Source organism: Sorex araneus, chromosome 1 (genome assembly GCF_027595985.1).
Source record: "Sorex araneus isolate mSorAra2 chromosome 1, mSorAra2.pri, whole genome shotgun sequence".
Classification (NCBI taxonomy): domain Eukaryota; kingdom Metazoa; phylum Chordata; class Mammalia; order Eulipotyphla; family Soricidae; genus Sorex; species Sorex araneus.
Window position 1 is genome coordinate 22,184,069 of NC_073302.1, and position 16,725 is coordinate 22,200,793.

Genomic DNA, 16,725 nt, shown 5'->3' on the forward strand with positions numbered 1-16,725 from the left:
GCTGGGCTGGAGATGCCAGAGATTGGGCCGGGCGGGCTTCAGGGGTCCAAAATCTGATTCCCGTAATCGTGGTGCTGCTGCCCCGGGAGCAGGGCCAGCCCAGGGCTTCTCCTCAGCCCCAACCCGCTGGGCAGAGCCGGTCTCAGAGGGTTGGTGGAGCCACAGGCAGGCAGCTGAGACACAGGGAGACACACAAAGGACGGGGTGGGGGTCTCCTAGAGGCTGTGAGGTGTTGGGGTGGGGCCGCACTTGGTGGTGGGGCTATGCAGGAAGGGTGCTCCCACATGGAACCCCCACCCCCCCATAGCCTCTCCAAACCCCCAGAAACCAGGCAGGGACCCTCACTCCTGTCCTGTCTCCACCCACAGCGCCCCCCAGGCCCAGCCAGGTGCCATTTGACGCCAGACAGGAGCGATGCAGGAGCCCCGATGGTGCCCCCGGCGCTGGACCCCGGGAAAATGGACCCCGGGAAGAGAAGGGGAGAGGCTGGCCAACACCCGCCCGAGGGGCAGCCAAGCCCAAGCCTGAGTCCAGCAGAGCAGAGCGGCCCCGCAGAGCTGGTAGGTGATGGTGGAGGGGAGGTGACCCGCGGGATGCCCCGAGAACCCTAGAGGGCCGAGTTGCCTGAGCAGGACTTGTTCTGGTTCCCGGCTTACCGGAAGTTTGGGCAGGCGCCAGGGCGAGTAAGGGCTGGACTGGAGATTGGGGATTCAGATTCCTTGTCCGGGTGGGGGAGGCTGTGGGAACCCTTTGGCTGCGTCCAGCTCCCCTGACCCCTCCTTCTGTCTTCCGTAGGTCCTGCCCATCCTCCCAGGTGCCACGAGAACAAGAGGACCCGGTCCGGATCCCCAGTGGGCAACGTCAGCTCAGCCCACAGCCAGGACAGCCTGGAGGCCAGGCCCCGTCCCCGCAAGCGCCGCCGACACCTGTCTGCACCTGCCCAGGAGCCTAGTGGGGACCCTTGCTCCAGGCTCCTCACCCACCTGGGCGCCCTGCAGGTGGCCCTGGACGAGCTGCAGGCTCCGGGGGGCGCCTTCCTGCCCTGGCCTGAGTCTGGACCCTCGCAGGCCCCGCAGCCTTCGGCCTCGCAGCGCGCCTGGCTCTCCTGGCAGCTGGCACAGGCGGGCTCCAGCCTGCACTGGGCGCTCAGCACCCTCCAGTCCCTGCTGGCACAGCAGCCCTGCTGCACGGCGGGACAGCCCGGCCTGCAGGGGGCGCCGTGGGGCGCGCGGAGCCTCTGGTGGCCTTCACCGTCCTGAACTCGGACTCTCCCCAGAAACGGTCTCTCTAGGAATGATGTCCAGCCCTGCTGTCGGTGTCCTTGGTGACCGCTTGCACCCAAAGCGAAGATCATCCACATCCAGCTCCCGAACGCAGCCCCACACCCCACTGGCACTTCGTGCGGCCGAGAACTATTCTCTCTGGATGCAGCTCCACAGCCGACTGGTACATGGTCCTCTCTGGGCGAGCAGGAACCAATGAGGGAAACTCTGCACGGAATGAGACTTGGGTGGAAGTTTCAACTTGCATCGTGTCCTAATATTCAACTTTCCCCTTACGTGTTTTTATTGTTCTGTGATAAATAAAGTCGTGCCAAATGTGTATTCTGGTGTGCTTCATTATCCTTCCTCCAGGACTGTTCACTGATCTCAGGGGTCCAGGGTGCCCCCACACATTTCTCCAGCCCAGGCTAGAGGGTTCCTAACCGGTTGCAGTGCTTTGTCCTCATTTGGGCAGAAACGTGGGTGCCCTTCCTTTTTAGGGATGTTCCACTCTTCTGGAGTTTTCTGCTTTCTTTCTTATTTTCCAGTCTCCTTTCAAATGAGAGTTTTATATCTTACCAGAGGTATAATTTTCCCCACTTCCTAAAGACATATTAAAACAGAACTTTATTATTTTATTTGTATTATATCACCATGTGGAAAGTTACAAAGTTTTCAGGTTTATGTCTCAGTTATACAATATTCAAACACCATCCCTTTACCAGTGCCCATATTCCACCACCAAAATCCCCAGTATACCCCTGGCCACAGCCCCCCCCAACTGTATAACTGATGAATTTCACTTCATTTTCTCTCTACCTTGATTACATTCCATATTGCAAAACAAAACTCACTATTGTTGTTGGAGTTTCCCCCCAAGGAAGACAGCCCTACTAAGGAAGCATTTGATAATTGGTTTTTCATTAAAAGATTGTATGCAGCTGTACCTCCTGTGTCTGGATCCCTGGTGTAAAACAGAACTTTAAACTACCTTAGGTGTTCTGTTTTCTGTTTTCTTTTTTCCTTTTTTCCCCTATTTGGTCACACCAGGTGATGCTCAGGAGTTACTCCTGGCTCTGCACTCAGGAATTACTCCTGGCAATGCTCAGGGGACCATATGGGATGCTGGGAATCGAACTCGGGTTAGCCACATGAAAGCCAAATGCCCTACCCAAGGTGCTCTTGCTCCACCCCCATATTTTTTTTTGTTTTCTAACAGAAGACTGCTGATACTCAAATACTGTTATTTCAGCGATTGATGCACGTTCCTGAAGGAAACAGGCATTTCATTTAATCACCATGAGATACAGTTAAAAGACTTTCATTTTTGAGTTTCAATTATCAAAAACTCAACCCTCTCAACACCTTTATTGCAAACCACAACAGCTAATTAGAGAGAGAGAACAGAAGGGAATGCCCTGCCACAGTGGCAGGGTGGGGGGGGGGAGATGGGATTGGGGAGGGTGGGAGGGACACTGGGTTTACGGGTGGTGGAGAATGGGCAATGGTGAAGGGATGGGTTCCCGAACTTTGTATGAGGGAAGTATAAGCACAAAAGTGTATAAATCTGTAACCGTACCCTCACGGTGATTCTCTAATTAAAAATAAATAAATTATAAAAAAAAGAAATTGTGATATATAAACATAGTGGAATATCATGCAGTTTTACCAAGGTGTGAAATCATGGATTTTACTGCAAATCGTGCGGAACTAGAAATTTCAACGTCTTCTGACAAGGAGCAAAGTCAGAGAGAGCAAAAGTATCAAATTTTCACAATTCTCTGTGTCTTTTGAGGTATCAAATGATAGCAAACAATTGGTTCTAAATTACAGACTTGAGAATACTAAGTAAGGTATAAAGTAAGGGAAGAATGATGAGTCAGCCTAGAAGTAGCATGCGTATAATTATCAAAGGTTTTGCACACTTTGGGTGTGTAGATGTGAGACAAGTGTGTAATCAAAATCATAAGAGTCAATGCCATAATATAACTGTAAACTAACTTAAAACAACTGGATTTTAAAAATATATTTGCTTAAGCAGGTCAATTTGGAGAATGGTAAGAAATCTTGAGGTAGTATGCTGGGACACTGACACTGGTAAAGATATTTGGTGTTGGAATATTGTATGCTTCAGCCTCTACTATTTAGTTTTGTAAATTTCAGTGCCTAAATAAAAAATGACAGAAATTAAAAAACAAACAAACAAAAAAAACTCAACCCTCCAGCAGTGCACATTCTCCACCACCATTGTCCCTAGTTATACCCACCTCTTTCCATCCCTCCCCCCGCCCCTATGGCAGAAAATTTCCCCCATACTCTCTACTTTTGGGCATTGTGGTTTGCAATATATATACTTAGAGATGATCTCTTTTGGTCCTTTATCTACTTTTAGCACACATCTCCCATATCAAGCAATTCCTCCAACTATCATTGACTTGTGATCTCTTCTCTATTCTAGCTTCCTTCTCCCCCAGCTCATGAGACAGGCTTTCAACTATGGAGCAATATTCCTGGCCCTTCTGTCTTCTGTCCGTCTCATATTATGCTATTATATATTTCTCAAATGAATGCAGTCATTCTATATCTGTCCCTTATGTTCTGACTCATTTCATTGGGCATGATACACAAATGACAATCCACTTATAAGCTAATTTCATAGCTTCATATTTCCTACCAGCCGCATAGTATTCCATTGTTTTGTTATCAGCATTTGAGCTGTTCACAATCAACTTGAAGCTTTACCAGTTTGAGCCAATATGAATCTTACCTTTATTCAATGAATGGTGGCTATGGAGCTGGATGAAAGTCTTGGTATCAATGTAGCTCACTTGTTTTTTAAAATGGAGCAATTCAGTAACATTTGCAAATGATACACATTTTTGTAGCTCTAAACAGTAACTCCTTTGAGGAAAATGCTGTGGTCATCATTTGGCCATGTATTACGGATAATAATAAAGGCAATTAGGATTTTTTATTGAAGAAGAGATGGTATGAACATCTTTTTTATGCATAAAGATCCATTTCATCTTTATGCATTTTATTTGTGGTTTACTTTTGCATTGTGAGCTTTTTTGATTTCTGCAGGAGCACTTGGGAAGTGTGGTTTAATGTTTTGAGTTTTCTTTCTGCTTTTGAGTGGCTTATTGTTTACTTGTTTGTTTCTACAATACTGGACATCAAAGCTAGGTCTCCCGTGAGTCACCTTTGGGAATTACTTGCACCCACCCTTCGGAGATGTTTATATGTAAACTTCATCCATGGAGCCCATAGTGGGAGGTCCATTTCTACAGTAAGGGCAATTGAGTTGTTCCTTTGTTTACATTGACACATATTCCTGTGAGTATATGGCCTCAGGTGCTTTCGAGCTGAGCTCTGATCCCAGTGCTCTTTTTGGTGGTGTTAGTGTTTTTTGGTTTTGACCAAACCTATGAGACTCAGTGGCTCTTTTTATCTTTTTCTTTGTTCTCTTTTGGGTAACGCCTGGCAATGCACAAGGGTTACTCCTGGCTTTGCCCTCAAGAATCGCTCTTGTGCTCGGGGAACTTATGGGATGCCAGAGATTAAATCCAGGTTGGCAGAATGCAAGGCAAATGCATAATCTGCTGTACTATTGCTCCAACCCCAAGACTCAGAGGCTCTGTGATGACGGATTGCTCCTAGTTATGCTCAGTGAACATACCTGGTGCCCGGTATCCAACCTGCAAGCCGTGCAAGTGCCTTGATCCCTGTCCTAGCTCTCTGAATCCCACAATTACTTAAAGTTAGTTAATGGGCCACAGAGAAAGTACAGGGGATAAGGTGCTTGCCTTATACATAACTGAACCAGTACATCTTCAACACTACATATGGTCTCCCTAGGCAACCAAGAATGAACCCTGAGTGTAGAACCTGAAGTAAGACTGAGAAGTCAGGCTTGACCCCAAATCAAAAAACAACAAACAGGGCTGGAGCAATAGCACAGCAGGTAGGGCATTTGCCTTGTACGCAGCCAACCCAGGGTCAATTCCCAGCATTCCTTATGGTCCCCTGAGCACCGCCAGGTGTAATTCCTGAATGCAGATCCAGTAACCTCCATGTGCATCGCCGGGTGTGACCCAAAAAAAAAGCAAAAAAAAAAAAAGGTAAAAACACAGCAAAGAGAAAAAATGTGATTTAAGGTAGATTAGCATCTTAGGGAACAGAAAGACAGAATAAAATTGATTATATCTTTGGGGCTGGAGCGATAGGACAGCAGGTAGGTCATTTGCCTTGCATGAGGCCAACTCAGGTTTGAATCTGATCATCCCATATAGTCCCCCAAGCAGCGCCAGGAGTAATTCCTGATTGAAGAGCTATGAGTAATCCCTGTGCATACTTGGTGTGACCCAAAACCAAAAAAAAAAAAGATTACATTTTTGCAAATGTTTTACTTTCTTAATTGGTCTACTATGAACTACTACCAATGGCCCATTTTACAGTCTTATTCTGTTTAAAACACTAATACTGGATTATGAAAATGAATAATCTGGAACTATCTCTTCATTCATTTAAAAAAAGAGACATGTTCAATGAATCACTTGCTAGGGAACTGTTCTCATTTACCTTCTGACTGTGACTGGAGATTTATTCACATCAAAGATCTCCCCATTCATATCTTTCCTGTTTCACACTTTCGCTGCTGTGTTAACATGTACCTGCAATTGTTCGGAGACTTTGCTATCTTTATGTTCCCATTGATTTCACTTTTTAAAGTATTTTCAACTCTTAATCCTTTATTTATATTTTGGCTTTTTGGGTCACACCAGGTGATGCGCTGGGGTTACTCTTGGCTTTGAACTTAGTAATTAGAACTGGAGTTACTCAGGGGACCATATGGGATGCTGGGAATTGAACCAGGTTGGGTCTCGTGCAAGGCAAACGCCCTACCCGCTGTGCTATCTCTCCAGCCCCCCTTAATCATTTTTTAAAGCAGAGGTTCCCATACTACATTGGCCTCCAAAAATCTTAGGGGGAAAAACATTATGCAATAGTCTCTTGGAAATCTATCAATTTTAATTGTACAAAAGCAAAGCATCCCTGATGCACCCGTGATGCAGCCTGGCAGGAAAACTGCATCTCCCCTGCCCTGGTCCTCTGGGATGGTCTCCAGCATTACTGGGACCTGCTCAGTGGGGTATTCCATTATCCTGGTCAGGGTGTGGCCTCATTGTGGGTGACAGGGATTAAGTTTGCATATACACATGCTCTCAGAGAGGATGTGGTTCTGTGAGAGCGCACAAAACTTGGAATTGGAGTGTGGGTTTGATCCCCTGTAATGAAAAAGAGAATAACCACCAAGGAAGCCGCAACCAACACCACACACACACACACACACACACACAAAACCCTAACGGAAGAAGTGAAATGGGGACAGGAGTGATAGCACAGGGGATAGGGCGTTTGCCTTGCACAGTTTGCCTGGGCATTCCCAGGTTCGATTTCCATTATCCCATGTGGTCCCCCTAGCACCGCCAGGAGTAATTCCTGAGAGCATGAGCCAGGTGTAACCCTTGTGCATTGCTGGGAGTGACCCAAAAGCAAAAAAAAGAAAAAGTGAAACCATTTATCCAACAGCATTAATGTGCGCATGAACATGTGGGTGTCCGAGCACTCACACGTTTACAATGCATATGTGTCCATACCAGATCCTCTCAAACAAAATTTTTGCTTGCACTTAGCAATATAAGTCCACCATATAGGAATGTAATCACCCCTATAACCACATTTAATCAAATGATTTTGTAGTTAGAGATGCATGTATGCATGTATGTATGTATGATTTAGCATTTTGAACTATATGTATCATTTTCCCAGGTTCTGTGAACATACCTATCATAGAAAAAGATCGAGCTACATAGCAACCATCTGATTCCTTTGGCTCAACATTCACACAGTTGAGGTGGTAAAGGCTCAGGTGGATGAGGACAAGTCAATGGCAGAACACTGGGAAAGGGGACACAGTTCCTAGAGCAATATCAATCAGGTTTAGATATAAAGCGTTGTAGATATAAACGTCTTCTACAAGAAACGTTGTTGAGAGGAAGGTGATCAAAGGTCCATGTTAATATTTTTCTTCTATCGGAAAAAGGAAATTTTCCTTCTTTGGTTAAAAAGCGTGGTGTGCAACCAGAAGGCACTGAAGCGAAAACGGAGGTTTGGAGAAAGAGAAGAGCAGGCGCGAAGGTGCATGAACAGAAGTTCTGAGGACGCACTTGCTGATACACGGAGACTCAAACCAAACACGGAACCCACATGCCAAGGGGCACCTGGACAGCAGCAGAAGCGGCACCTTCTCTGGTGCCTGGAGATGTCCAAAAGCACAGCGCTGCCCACTGCTCCACCCCCCCCCAGAACAGAAACAAGTGGTCAGGGCTCAGGTACCGGGACCCACCCTGCGCGCTGCCCAGTCAGCTTCAGCCCATCAGCTGGCCAGCCATGTGGGCGTGGCCTCCAGCAGCCTAGAAAAGGCCCCCCGCCAGGGTCCAGCTCACTGCCCCTTCCTCTGCTCAGCCCCGCACACCTGTCGCCGGGAGCTGAGGCCATGGAAGACCTTCCAAGAGGCAGGAGGCCAGTCCGGAGGCAGCCTGGGGGACCAGGTCCCCGCCCCCGCAGCCCCACAGAGATGGGAGCAGCCCCGCGGCCAGGAGGAGGAGGACGCAGGCGGCGGGCAACTGGGCAGCAGGCCCAGTGCTCTGGGCGCAGAGGAGGTGAGTGACCCGGGTCTGCGGAGATGGGATGGGGTCCCTGCTGGACTGGAGATGCCAGAGATGGGCCGAGCGGGCCTCAGGGGTCCCAGATCTGATTCCCTTAATCGTGGTGCTGCTGCCCCGGGAGCAGGGCCAGCCCAGAGCTTCTCCTCAGCCCCAACACCCTGGGCAGAGCCGGTCTCAGAGGGTTGGTGGAGCCACAGGCAGGCAGCTGAGACACAGGGAGACACAGGAAGGTCGGGGTGGGGGTCTCCTAGAGGCTGTGGGGTGTTGGGTTGGAGGCGCACTCTGGGGTGGGGCTATGCAGGAAGGGTGCTCCCACATGGACCCTCCCGATAGCCTGTCCAGACCCCCAGAAACCAGGCAGGGACCCTCACTCCTGTCCTCTCTCCACCCACAGCGCCCCCCAGGCCCAGCCAGGTGACAGATGACGCCAGACAGAAGCGATGCAGAAGCCCCGATGTTGCCCCCGGCGCTGGCCCCCGGGAAAATGGACCCCGGGAAGAGAAGGGGAGAGGCTGGCCAACACCCGCCCGAGGGGCAGCCAAGCCCAAGCCTGAGTCCAGCAGAGCAGGGCGGCCCCGCAGAGCTGGTAGGTGACGGAGGAGGCTGAGGTGACCCGCGGGATGCCCCGAGAGCCCTACATGGCCGGGTGGTTCCACACTGACCGGAAGTGCTGGCAAGCGCCAGAGAGAGGAGGGCGCTAGGGGGGTCTCAGCAAAGGCTGTGGGAGCTCTTAGGCCTGGCTCCAGCTCCCCTGATATCTTCTCCTCTCTCCCGTAGGTCCTGCCGACACTTCTGGTCGCCCCAAGAACAAGAGGACCCGGTCCGGATCCCCAGAGGGGAGCGTCAGCGCATCCCACAGCCAGGGCAGGCTGGAGGCCAGGCCCCGTCCCCGCAAGCGCCGCCGACACCTGTCTGCACCTGCCCAGGAGCCTAGTGGGGACCCTTGCTCCAGGCTCCTCACCCACCTGGGCGCCCTGCAGGTGGCCCTGGACGAGCTGCAGGCTCCGGGGGGCGCCTTCCTGCCCTGGCCTGAGTCTGGGCCCTCGCAGGCCCCGGAGCCCTCGGCCTCGCAGCGCGCCTGGCTCTCCTGGCAGCTGGCACAGGCGGGCTCCAGCCTGCACTGGGCGCTCAGCACCCTCCAGTCCCTGCTGGCACAGCAGCCCTGCTGCACGGCGGGACAGCCCGTCCTGCAGGGGGCGCCGTGGGGCGCGCGGAGCCTCTGGTGGCCTTCACCGTCCTGAACTCGGACTCTCCCCAGAAACGGTCTCTCTAGGAATGATGTCCAGCCCTGCTGTCGGTGTCCTTGGTGGTAGAAGATCATCCACATCCAACCCCTGAAAGCGACCCCACAGCCCACTGGCACTTTGAGCGCCCGAGAACTATTCTCTCTGGATGCAGCCCCACAGCCGACTGGTCCACGCTCCTCTCTGGGCGAGCAGGAACCAATGAGGGAAACTGTTTGCACGGAAAGAGACGTTTGTGGAGAAGGTTTCAGCTCCAATGTGACCTGATATGCAACTTTCCCCTTTCGTGTTTTTTTTTCTTTTTTTTTCGGGGGGTCACACCCGGTGATGCTCAGGGGTTTCTCCTGGCTCTGCACTCAGGAATTACTCCTTTCGGTGCTGGGGGAACCATATGTGATGCGGGAATTGAATCCTGGTCTGCCGCTTGCAAGGCAACGCCCTGCCTGCTCTGATATCGCTCCTGCCCTTCCCCTCTCATGTTTTTATTGTTCTTGTGACAAATAAAGTCTGGTCAAATGTGCATTCTGGTGACGTTATTTCTTCTCTCACTGCTGCTGGCTGGGCAGGGTAGGTGGTTGGTCTGGCCTGAGACTGGAATCTTCCAGCTCTGTTTGGAAACACTTCTGGACTAGGGGAGCTCCTGAGAGCACGTGCCAGGAATCTCTATTCTGAGTCTGAGATTCACTTGCCTATGAGTCACTGTCTCTAGTTTTCCTGCTATTCCAATGTGCCACCAGATTCCCCTTTTTTTCCCCGAATGGATGTCAGTCAATTATTTTCCACCTGTGGGGAAATACATTTCAGTGATGCGACTTGGGGCAAGAAAAGACATTGCCATGTTTGATTCTTAGGGTAGCTTCTGCAGGTTCAGGACTTCTCAGGGTTTGAGCCAATCCACGAAGGGCCTAGAATGAGGTTTAGAAAGAAGAGCCCATGCCCTGGCGCTCCCTAATCGGGCACAAACACCCCCTCCCACCCCTGTCCCACACTTGCCAGTTTCACAGTTTGTCACATGTGCAGGGGCTTCTGACCCACCACATCTCTCGAAACTCTAAGCTCTCTTAGGAAACCTGAGCTGCCACATGGATGGGAGAGAAATGGCATCATCAGAGCAGCAGCTGGAGGGTGCCCGGCCGAGGCAGGAGAAAGAGCAGATGCTCCAGGGGATGGTCTCCACCTGCTCCCCAGCCAAACCCACCTGAAAACGGTGTCTGGGGCTGGTGAGGCTTTATGAAGGGACAGGATTGAGCCAACCTGGGTCCCTCTCCACTGCCAAAGGTCAGGGAGGGCTGGAGATGGACCAAAGGCTCCCACTCTTAGATGCCAATCCTGGATTCTGTGCTCCCCATCATCCGGGGGCCATCCCAGAGTCTCCTTTTGACATCACAGGGCGACTTTCCTCACCACCCTCCTTACTAGGGTCCCGATGGGTGTCAGAGCTCTGTGCCGGGAAGGAGGGAAAACACAAACAGGTGCCCTCAGAATCGCGGTGGGTAGAGGGTGACGATTTGATCTTCAGAGACTAGAAATCCAGCCCATCACCCCACAGACCCAGCTTCAAACACTCCCCCTGTGGTCTGCATGGCGGGAGGTCAGGCGCGGCTGCACACTCTGGGCCTCATCCTTTCCCCTGGCAATGGTGGGCTCATGTGCAAATGCTCCTGCAAACTAGGAGATGGATCCAAGGGACGGACAGACTCTGGCAGCCCTGGTTACCCCAATCCTGCATGGTCCCCCAGATACAGTGGGAGTGGTGCCGAGCACCAGCCTGTGTGAGCCTGATGCCCCAAAACTCCTAGTAGCCACTGAGCTGTCAATGAAGTACAAAGTCTAGAAACTGGAGAGTCCGTTTTTATAGTTCCGGAATACTCTCTCGGAGATCTCAGCCTCAGCCCTGCCCTTGCCAGTCATGCCCTCAGTCCCCCACCTGTCAGGGCCCCAGAAAGGCCGCTCTGACTCTCTGCCTCTCTTCAGAGAGACCCATACCTGCGGCTAACCCAGGTCCAAGGCCTGGCTCTTGTGTCCCAGCAGCCTTGACCAGCTCTGGAGGCACCGTCCACACTCCTCAGGCATCCAACGGTCATGCTGAGTGTGCGCCCCCTGTTGGCTGTAACTGTGTAACTTCGTGGTTTGTGACCACATGTCCACTTGCAGCGTTCTGCACAACCACGCAAACCTCAGGCCCCAGCACTCGCGGGATGTTGGCCCCAGGTGGATGCTCCTTCCTCCCATGAGCCTCCCAACATAGCTAAGCATGAAGGACAGTGCGGGCCTTTCCCATAGCTGGAATCACCCCTCTCACCTGTGCTCCAATGACAAGAAAGAAACTCTTCAAGATCTCCCAGGAGACAGGAGAGAGCTCCAAATCCAGAAGCCCCAAGACTCCAGCACTTGCTCCTGTGTATCATTAGCTTGTTGGACTCAGGGGTCGCACACTGCCTGGGAGAAGATCCCCCTGGATTGTTGATGAGAAACCCAGAGGAAATGAGCAGAGAAACAGAGGAGAAAATCTCCTTGTTAGTCTCTGTTCTCCCACATGTGGAAACAACTCACATTCCTGACAGCAGATGAGCAGAGCAGGAAGCTGTAGGTCAGACGCACAGCATAACTGTGTCGATATTCTCTGAGTCACCATCTACCCCTGGGACCAAGGGCCCCCTGGTGCATTCATGGCTGATCACCATCCCCCTGGCTGGCTGTTGGTGAAGGATGAAGGAACAGGAGCCTCCCAACTGGTTTGTAATCAGTGGCCGTTTATTCAAGTCTCACAGCATTGGGTATAGAGAAATCATGAAGGGTTGGGGGTAGCAATTACCCATAGTTGTGCAGAACACTATCATAAACAATGAACATATGTAAAGCCCTTACTTCAGGGGAAGTTCTTCTAAAAGATTTACTCAAGGACAAAATCTCATGTAAGTGCTCAGCATTCTAGATTCCTGCTAGGAGATCAGCCCAAGGGCAGAATTCCATCTAAGTGGGTATTGCTTTCTCCTTTCCTTAGCTAGAAATCCATTGAAACAATCATCTTATATTTACTTCTCAATAATATTTCTAGTAATTTTGAATTGGACACATAAAGAGATATATTGATCATAAAGATCATATATTGATCTTTCTGGAGACATATCACTTTAGATCCCAGACTACAGTCCTCAGGCCCGGTTAGTCTTTCCTAACCCCAGCAAGGTTCTTAATCAACTGCTTCTTTTTGGGACATGACAGAGTTTGTTCCATGATCATGCTCTATATGGAATTTACTTCTTATGGCTCCTAGCCTGTCCCTTTTTGATGCCAGGGTAGCTTGTGGCTTGTCCTAGGTCCATCCTTGTCCCTCGCCGGGACCCCACTTTTGGGGTGTTAGGAATGAAGAAAAACTGAGACTTAAGTCAAGTAAATATGATGGATGCACAAGGGTGAATATTATTTGGAGTAAATTAATTCCCATGTTACAAAAGCATAGCATTAACTGTCTTCCTGTGTCTATACAAAAAAAGGCATAGCTCTAAAAAAAACTATGCAAAGAACATAAAGGAAAGAGAAAAGCAATGTTTCACTTACCTATACAAAATCCAGAGCCCTCAGAAGAATTTAACTTTACAAGTTACAGGGTCTGATTTGGGCATATTTGTGATTAATAGGGGAAGAAGAGCACAAAGGAGAGGTTAAAGATAAACACAGAGGATTGGGTGTGCCTGATGGTATTGGGTGTGCCTCAGGAGCACTGTGGTGAGAGTAACTCAATAAACCTAAGCTTCCAGCAAGGGGAAAAAGGATAAACCAATGTAATCCAACAAACCCCATTCCACTCTCTGGGTTGAAGAAATTTGTGTTTTGCTAAAACATTCGTAGAACTAGAGGGTGCTATAGTCAATAAAGAGGAGGGAGGGAGCATGAGAATATAAAATACCAATGATCTTGCTCCACGTGGTCTATAAAAAACAAAACCAGAAAACGGCAGTCTTCAACGATACAGTCCTTTGCACTCTAACAACAGAGCTTAACTTAGTCTTCAGGGGTTAATTGACAAGGACCACTTAAATGGTAGGACCCTAAGGGACAGTTGTGGAAGAATCCTGAACGTTTGCTGGTGAGTTTTTTTATTGCCCCATTGGTCAATGAAAGCATCAACTTGAACACTATAGTCAACCATGTTACCTCATAGGGATAAAAAATTAAAATTAAAATGAGCCATTCAGGCATTTTTTCCACACTGGAGAAGTGTATATTCTTTCTTGAACATATGTTCTCCTTCTTCTCTTCACAACATTTTTCTAAGTAAATTTCTTTCCATTAAAACTATTTTGTTTCACTATTTTGCCTCCTCCTGAAATTCTCTGCAAGAAAAGGCAATGGGCCTGGAATATCTGTTCTGAGCTATTATAAATAGCCAGTGAGTAGGATAATATTAGCTGTCAAGTCTACATGATCATGCCATTTCTCATATGCTAGAGTTAGTTTTTTTTTTTTGGTTAGAGACCATATTGACCCCCTTATCTGGTTGATCATTATAGACCATTTTAAATTTTTCTTAATAACAATGAGTTGGTGAAGGATTGGTCACAATATATGGCAATCCAATTTATCAAGTGTCTTTCAAATGCCATGAAATTGACCAGAAGAGTTTTCCTTGAAACATCTCCTTAAAATTATTATCATAAATATATAGAGTATTTTAATAAATTAGACATTTATTTTTCTGTGTACAAAGTGTGCAAATTAAAATAGCGCCCCTAATTCATGACCTCCTTCATCCGATTAGACATTCTGAGTTGAATAGAAGGAATCAGAAGTTGAGTCAGAGAATCACTGGATAAAATGTGTGCCTGCCAAACACTCTGTGTCCTAAGAACAGGGTTAATGCCTACAGTGCCAGAAGGGCAGGGCTTGAAGATTTTAAAACCAAACCGGGAGGGAGACACAGCACCAGGCAGAGAAGGGGCGGGGCTGGAGCTGAGCATCCCCAAGGCCCACTCCTCAAGGACTTCGAGGAGTTCCGTTGTGCCGCGAGGGTGCGCACGGTTACCGGTAAACCGTGAACGTGGAGCGTCCTTTACTGGGCACCAACGGTCAGCAGAGGGCGCTGACTCCCCAGGGCGCTACAACGCCCAGAGTCCAGCTTCCTGGAGGCTGTCCTGTTGATTCTGGAGAGATGAGAAGTTTGCTTTACTGCAGGCCCGGCTCTGGGAGGGCCCGCCCAGGTTCCACCTACTCCTGCCGTCTGGTTTCAGTAAACGTGAGTAAAACGTTGCTGCTTTCAGTGCCTGACTAGATAGTCAGCTAACGCTGCAGTCCTCCCAGATTTACTTTTCTTTTCGTTTCATTTTTTTTGTTTGTTTCACAGAAAGATTTTAGAATCGCTTAGCTCAGAAAAATCCATATTTTAGGATTCCCATATTTTTTCTTCCTCCCCCGCCCCGTTTTCTTCTCCATTTCCCTCCCCCTTCCCATATCTTTTTTTTTTCCCACCATAACTTCTCTAATATGTTATGGAAACTTTGTAAAATATCCATTTCGTCAGAAATGTGAAGGTTTGAGACAAAGCCTGCTGCACTGGTTCTTCTATACTTAGGACAGTTTCTGGGGATAGCTCAGCACAAATTCAAAGAGAGCAGAAAATATATGTTCAACTAGGACAAAAATAGACCTGTATTATAGGCTGTTCACTCAATGTGTTAGTGACATGGTTGCAGCCTAGAACAATCATATGACCATCACTTTATTTAATGCACATAGGAATTTTACAACTTTGTATCCACTTTTTAAAAAAATTTATTCTTTTATTGAATCACCATGTGGAAAGTTACAAAGCTTTCAGGTTTAAGTCCCAGTTATACAATGCTCGAACACCCATCCCTTCACCAGTGCACATATTCCACCACCAAGAATCACAGTATACCTCCCCCCATCTTCCCACCTCCCCAGCCCCCCACCCCGCCTGTGTAACTATGTATCCACTTTTATGCATTGCTCCTGGTCATTAAAATATTATGTCAATGTCATCTATTTATATTTATTAATTTCCTAGGGCTGGAGCGATAGCACAGTGGGTAGGGCTTTTGCCTTGCATGCGGCCAGCCCAGGTTTGATTCCTCCATCCCTCTTGGAGATCCCAGCAAGCTACTGAGAGTCTCCTGCCCGCACAGCAGAGCCTGGCAAGCTACCCGTGGCGTATTTAATATTCCAAAAACAGTAACAACAAGTCTCACAGTGGAGATGTTACTGGTGCCCACTTGAACAAATTGATGAACAAGGGAACTGCAGGGCTATGACAGTGCTACAGTGCTTGTTTTCTAATCTAGCCTTTTCTGGTAGTGTGATATTATTATTATTTTAAACCTTTTTGTTAGTGAGTGAGGCGTTGTGATTTGCAATATCATTAATGATGGTCTCCTATGGACGTCATTCCAACACTACCCCTGTCAGCAGTGTACCCATCTCCCTCCCCCAAGGTCCCTAGGGGCCTTCCTTTTCAACCCCCCTCCCCCAAACTCAGTTCTGTGTATCCATTCTCCTGTTGTGCTGCCTTTGGCTCCTTGTTGCTGCATATCTTAAGTCCCACACACGAGAGACATCATTCTGCATCGATCTCTTTTCTTCGCACTCACATCACTGAGCATGATATCCGCTAGTTCTGTACATGTCCCAGCAAATTACGTGATTTTGTCCTTAGAGCTGCGAAGTGTCATGTGGTGTATATATGCCACAACTTCTCGATCCATTCATCCATACTTAGGAATTTGGGTTGTTTCCACTTCTTGGCTATTGTACTAAGTCCTGTGGGAAAAACACAGGAGTGCAGATAACCTTTCGATTTGATTTTTTTTTGTGTGTGTGTAAGAGTATGTGAATGAGCAGGAGTGTGTATGTGCCTATGTATGTTAGTGTGTGTGGGAGGGGAGTGTGAGGGTGTAAGTGTGTTTGTGCCAGTGCATGTGTGTGTGTGTGAGCATGAGAGCGTGGGAGTATGCGTGAAGATATGTGTGTGAGTGTGTGAATGTGTGTGTGTCAATGTATATGTGTGTGTGAGGGAAGCTGATTCTTGCCCCCTCCATTATTTTCCCCTCACTCCATTCTTTTTTTTTTTGCTTTTTGGGTCACACCCAGAGATGCACAGGGGTCACTCCTGGCTCTGCACTCAGGAATTACCCCTGGCAGTGCTCAGGGGACCATATGGGATGCTGGGAATCGAACCCAGGTTGGCCGCGTGCAAGGCAAACGTCCTACCCACTGTGCTATCACTCCAGCCCCCCTTACTCCATTCTTGCCCCCCAACCTTTCCTCCCTCTCGGCCTTCTCTTCCCCTAGGTGCTGTGAATGATGACAAGGAAGCACCCAGGGTAGGGGCACTGTGGCGGTGGCCCCAGTCCGTCAGCGTGAAGAGTGTCCTCAGCCTGGGCATCCCTCCCCAGGGGCCACTCAGCCCGGAGGTCCCGCGCCCAGAGCTCTGTGGCACCTACAGGAAGACTCTCGGCCTTTCCTGCATCT